General features: G+C 41.3%; 1 long non-coding RNA gene across 1 annotated transcript; it reads left to right on the top strand.

The window, feature by feature from the left end:
• The first annotated feature begins 3,080 nt into the window (after positions 1 to 3,080).
• Positions 3,081 to 5,317, top strand: LOC118994670 (uncharacterized). The gene is made up of 2 exons (XR_005068120.1): positions 3,081 to 3,367; positions 5,247 to 5,317. It is a non-coding gene; the product is annotated as an uncharacterized LOC118994670 (long non-coding RNA).
• Positions 5,318 to 5,876: the final 559 nt, after the last annotated feature.

The following is a 5,876-nucleotide window of genomic DNA, read 5'->3' as shown; positions in this document are numbered from 1 at the left end:
ATGTATCCTTTACATAGGTTCAAATATTGAAAAATATTTTCCCCTTAAATGTTATACTTTCCTCCCTAGACAAATCTTCAGTATTCGTTCTCAGCTACCTTGAATGTCTGAACAAAGGTATCAGGAAGAGGATGGCTGAGGAAAAGACTGGAAATAAAGACAGTCTCATCTTAGAAGGAGAAAATGGCTCCAGTCATATTGAAATAAGATGGCTTAGAAATAAGAAAATATCACAATTGCCCTGGCCAGGTTGCTCAGCTGGTTGAAGCATCATCCCATACACCAAAAGGTTGTGAGTTCAATCCCCAGTCAGGGCACATACCAAGTTGCAGTTATAATCCCAAGTTGGGGAACAAACAGGAGGCAACCAATCAATGTTTCTCACATAAATGTTTCTCTCTCTCTCTCTCTCTCTCTCTCTCTCTCGAATCGATAAATACTTATCCTCAGGTGAAATTTTAAAAAAGATAAAGTGACTATCCACATTTGTTGCTTACAAATGTGGTTATCTGCTTGTTGTTTCTTTTACCTCATAATGCTTCACATAAAAAATAACCACACATGCAAAGTGGAGTCAAACAATATACAGAAATGTTTTTCTCGTGTATTCATAAGGCAATAGCACTTAACAGTTTGAGCTGGATATTCTCATGCCACTTGCTTCTAGATAATGGTAAATGCTACCTTCTTTCACTTAAAAAAAAAAGTGTCCTGGTTTACACAATAAATTACATCATCACACTATCTACTTTACAAGCTGTAAAGAAAACACAAGTGGAAATGCAGCATTTAAAGATGGTGAAGCGATGTTTTTGTCTTGCATTGCTGTTGCAGCAAATTGCCCCAGACTTAGTAACTTAAAACAACAAAAATTCACTAGCTTACACTTGTAAAAGTTGGAAATCTGAAATGGGTCTCACTGGGCTACAATCAAGATGTCTGCAAAGCTGGTTCCTCCTGGCAAAATTATCCCCTTGCCTCTTCCAGTCTCTAAAGACAGCTGTGTTCCTGGTCTCTAGAGGATTCCAAGGATTACTTGGGTGTTGTGCACAATGTGTCACTGGGACACTGAATTTCCTCTCTCTCTCTCTCTCTCTCTCTCTCTCTTGTTCATAAGGACCCTATGATTATATTGGCTCCACCCAGATAATCCAGTATTGTCTCTTAAAATCCTGGACTGCTCATACACACGGCAAAAGTCTCTTTTGCCATGTAAGGTCACATGTGCATGGCTTCTAGGAATGAGAACATGGGCTTTTTTAGAGGAAGCAGAGGACTTTATTGTGCCTATCACAAATGAGTGCAGAGGCAGGAAGCTGTAACAACAACTAGGTCTGCTGCGAGGCAGTGGTGGCTCTCTTCCCCTTGGAGATGTCAACAAAGCCTGACAAGCAGGGATGTGGAGGAATGGCACGGACTTCTCAGATAACCCAGTGCACTGGGAGGTGCATGTCTTTTCAAAGTCCTAAAGAAATAGCACCACCACCACACAAAGCAGCAAACAAAACCTTCCACGGAGAATTAATGGGAGGGTAAGCATGGATGGGGGCTTGAAGACGAACGTTAGTCATCTAGAACAGGCACCATGAATCACCAGCACCCACACGGAGAACATGATTAAGCTAAAGCACTAAATACAGCACTAGAAAGGTTGCATATGAATATTCAGGGGGTTATTATACTCAAGAAAGAACTGAACAAGTGGTAGTGAAAAATAACACCTGAAACCTACGTAGTTTTATTAACCAATGTCACCCCAATAAAGTCAATTACTTTTTTTAAATCATTGTTCTACACTGCCCCAGTTGAGCTGAAAATTCCTTTGCTTTTTCCCCTTTTGTTGTGTTTCAGCCTGCATCTGGGCTTGCAGGGTGAAGCACCTTGACCTCATCCCCCTAGAAGCCTGGGATCCTGACTGGCAGAAAGGGCAATTCAGAAATCTCATGGGCTGTTAGGTTGGGGATGCCAGATTTCTTAGAAAGATAGAGCCATGAGGATGTAAGGGGTGGTGCATGTTGAAGAATGCTGAGTCTTCAGAAGTCTGTCTGTCGTTCCAGAAGGAAGAATCAGTAGAATGTGCAATGACCAGCCACTCACCAGTAATTCTTTGGCTCCCTTTTCTGGAAAGGTGGAGTCAGTCAACTGAGTTTCTATGTCTTGTCCAAATAGCCTCAGGCACTCTGTCCCAAGGGTACCTCTCTACCACTGTTCTCCTTTCTGATCTAGAAGGAACCAGGAAATTTTTTTCTTCAATTTTTCCTAGTAATAAATTTTATATATTTTTGTAAATTATCTTTTTGAGGGAGGAAGTATATGTGAACAGCTAGAGTTGATTAAACAAAATGAAAAGGAGTATTAATGGTCACTTCAAGAATCTAGCTAAGATTTTTATGAGAGAATAAAATTTTAGGATAAAGACATCAACAAATAAAAGAGGGGCAAAATGAATTTAAAACTAGATTCTGGACTAAAGTATTTGGCAAATAAGTAATGGTAAAATAACAGTGTGTATTGATATATGTTGAACACTATTCTAAGAATTTTTTACATATCTCATTTGATGTTAATACACTTTAAATAGGGTTGATTATTTCCACTTATATGAAATGAAATGGAAGCACAGAGATGTGTAACTTTTCCAAGGGCATTCTTGGTAGTAAGTGACCAATTTTATAACATATATTAACATTTAAATATCCTCCATCTTTGCAAGACTTAAAAAGCTGATGGCATTTAGAAATGGAAACTTTCTGGAAATGTCAAAGCAGTGATAATGTCTTTTATTCTTCTCACAAACAGGAATATTTTGAAGAAACCTAAAACATTCGCATATTGACTTCTTGTTATTCTGTATAGATTAAGTCTCTGTAAGCATTTTTAAACATTGTAAGAAAATTGGGGTCATATCTGCATTTGTGTTTCTCTTTAATTCAGACAAACATTTCATAAGAATCAAAGTCAAAAGGTTTACCTTGTACCCATTGGCAGGTATATTAGTTTCCTGGGGCTACTGTACTTAACTACCACAAACAGGTTTTTAAAACAATGAATTTTATCATCTCACAATTCTAGACGCCAGAAGTCTAGACATCCCAAATCAGGATGTCGTTAGGGTTAGGCTTGGAGATTCTGGCTAGAATCATTCTTTGCCTCTTCCTGCTTCTGGTGGTGACTATCAATTTTCAGCATTCCTTAGATTACAGCTGTACCCCTCCAATTTCCTTCACCTTCACATGACCTTCTCCCTGTGGGTCTGTCTTTACATAGTGTTTGCTTTTCCTGTAGGGACACCAGTCATATTGTATTAGGGCCCACTCTAATGACCTCAGCTCACCTTGATTACATGGGCAAAAAACTTTCAAATAAGGTCACATGCAAAGAAACAGGACTTCCACCAAGATGGAGGCATAGGTGGAAACACTGTGCCTTCTCCCACAACCAAGTTTGAATACAACAAAGGTTTAGTAAACAAAGACACAGCCAAAGAACAGAAAATTGAACTATACGGAAGTCCGACAACAACGAACCATTCAACCAGCCCAGTAAGAGGGACAGAGCCAGCAGCGGAGCAGGATCGGGCAGGAAAGATCCCCTGACCCAGGCACACAGGCAGCACGGGCCAAGCCAGGGTGCGGGGCAGACTGACTGTGGTCGCACATTCGCACACAGTGAGACAGACTGCACAGGCCCCAGTGGGCAAACCCAGTGGCGGAGGGCTCACTGCTGTCGCACATCCGAGCCCAGGAAGACAAAGCACACAGGCCCAGGTGGCGGCGGTAGTGGCGGAGGTGGCGGAGGTGGCAGATGGGACCGCCATTGCTCCTCTCTGACCCCACTCCCAAGTACAGCATCACAACCCAGCAGTTGGGGTGCCCCGACCTGGTGAACACCTAGGGCTCCGCTCCTCATACGTAACAGGCCAAAAGATGGCTCAAGAAGAACTCAAAGCCCCAGAGCCAATAACTCTAAGTGACCAGGAAATAGCCAGCCTCTCAGATGCACAGTTCAAAACACTGGTGCCCAAGATGCTCACAGAACTGGTTGATTATAGTCACAAATTAGAGGAACATGTGAAGGCTAAATTAATTGAAATGAAGGGAAATGCACAGGAAACCAATAGTGATGGAAAGGAAACTGGGACTCAAATCAAAGGAATGGACCAGAAGAAAGAACAAAACATCCAACCAGAAAGGAATGAAGAAACGAGAATTCAAAAAAATGAGGAGAGGCTTAGGAATCTCTAGGACATCTTTAAACGTTCCAACATCTGAATTATAGGGGTACCAGAATGGGGAAAGAAACAGCCATGAGTGGAAAACTTATTTGAACAAATAATAAAGAAGAAATTCCCTAGTCTGGCAAAAGAAATAGACTTCCAGGAAATCCAGGAAGCTCAGAGAGTCCCAAAGAAGTTGGACCCAAGAAGGAACACACCAAGGCACATCATAATTACATTGCCCAAGATTAAAATGAAGGAGAGAATCCTAGAAGCAGCAAGAGATAAGGGGACAGTCACCTACAAAGGAGTTCCCATCAGACTGTCAGCGGATTTCTCAAAAGAGACCTTACAGGCAAGAAGGGGCTGGAAAGAAGTATTCCAAGTCATGAAATCCAAAGAAGGGGCAAGAAGGGGCTGGCAAGAAGGGGCTGGAAAGAAGTATTCCAAGTCATGAAATCCAAAGACCTACATCCAAGATTGCTTTATCCAGCAAAGCTTTCATTTAGAATGGAAGGGCAGATAAAGTGCTTCTCAGATAAGGTCAAGTTCAAGGAGTTCATAATCACCAAGCCCTTATTCCATGAAATGTTAAAGGGACTTATATAAGAAAAAGAAGATGAAAAACATGAACAGTGAAAGGACAGCAAACTCACAGTTATTAACAACCACACCTAAAAGAAAAGCAAACCAGGAGGACAGGTAGATCAGGAGCAGAACCGTAGAAATGAAGAACACATGGAGGGTTAGCAACAGGGGAGTGGGAGGAGAAGGGGGAAGGTACAGAAAATAGCATAGACAGTAGGTAGAAAATAGATAGGGGGAGGGAGAGAATAGTGGGGGAAATATAGAATCTAAAGAACTTGAGACACGTGGCTATAAACTAAGAGGGGGGAGAATGGTGGGGGAGGGGTGTGCAGAGTGGAGGGGAATGATGGGGGGAATAGAACAACTGTAATGGTATAATCAATTATATATATATATATATATATATATATAAACAAAACAAATAAACAAACAAACAAAAAAGGTCACATGCACAGGTACTGAGGCCTCGAATTTCAACACATCTTTTTGAGGGATATACTTCAACCCATAACAGAAAGCTAGAAAGTCTTTAAAGTGCAGTGATGCATGTATTCATTTATGTAGCATATATTTGCATGCCTGTTACATACAGGCTTAGGTTAGATATTGGGAATTTAGCCGGGAATAAAATCAGTTCCTGTTTCATTGTGGTTTAATCCTAGTGGGAGAGGCGAACACATAACCATACACATAGGATTATTTTGTTATAACTGACGGAGCACTTATTATCACTCAGTCCAGGAAGAGACAGGTCAAGGAAGGTCTCCCCAAGTCAGAGACAGCTCTGCTGTTTTGAAAGGGAATACAGTTTACAACAATTAAAGGATATTGGAGATGGTGAAATCATCCCAAAGGGGAGGAAATAAAATTTGCCAGGTCCCCAAGGCAGGAAGAATTGTCAAGCTTGTGGCTGTGACTGCATGACCAGAGAAGGAGCTGAGATACTCAACCCTATTAGTGTCATGTAGACCCGTGGCTGTCCCTCAGAGTCACCTGGACACTTGGCAGAGTACATAGGCCCAAGATTATCTTGGTTCATCAAACTCATCCTTGAGTTAATAATGTGAAGCCT

The sequence above is a fragment of the Sturnira hondurensis genome, unplaced genomic scaffold, assembly GCF_014824575.4.
Source record: "Sturnira hondurensis isolate 20B ecotype Veracruz unplaced genomic scaffold, ASM1482457v3 Scaffold0009686, whole genome shotgun sequence".
Classification (NCBI taxonomy): Eukaryota; Metazoa; Chordata; class Mammalia; order Chiroptera; family Phyllostomidae; genus Sturnira; species Sturnira hondurensis.
Note: the sequence above shows the minus strand (reverse complement) of the source record. Positions and strands in the feature narration are given on the sequence as shown.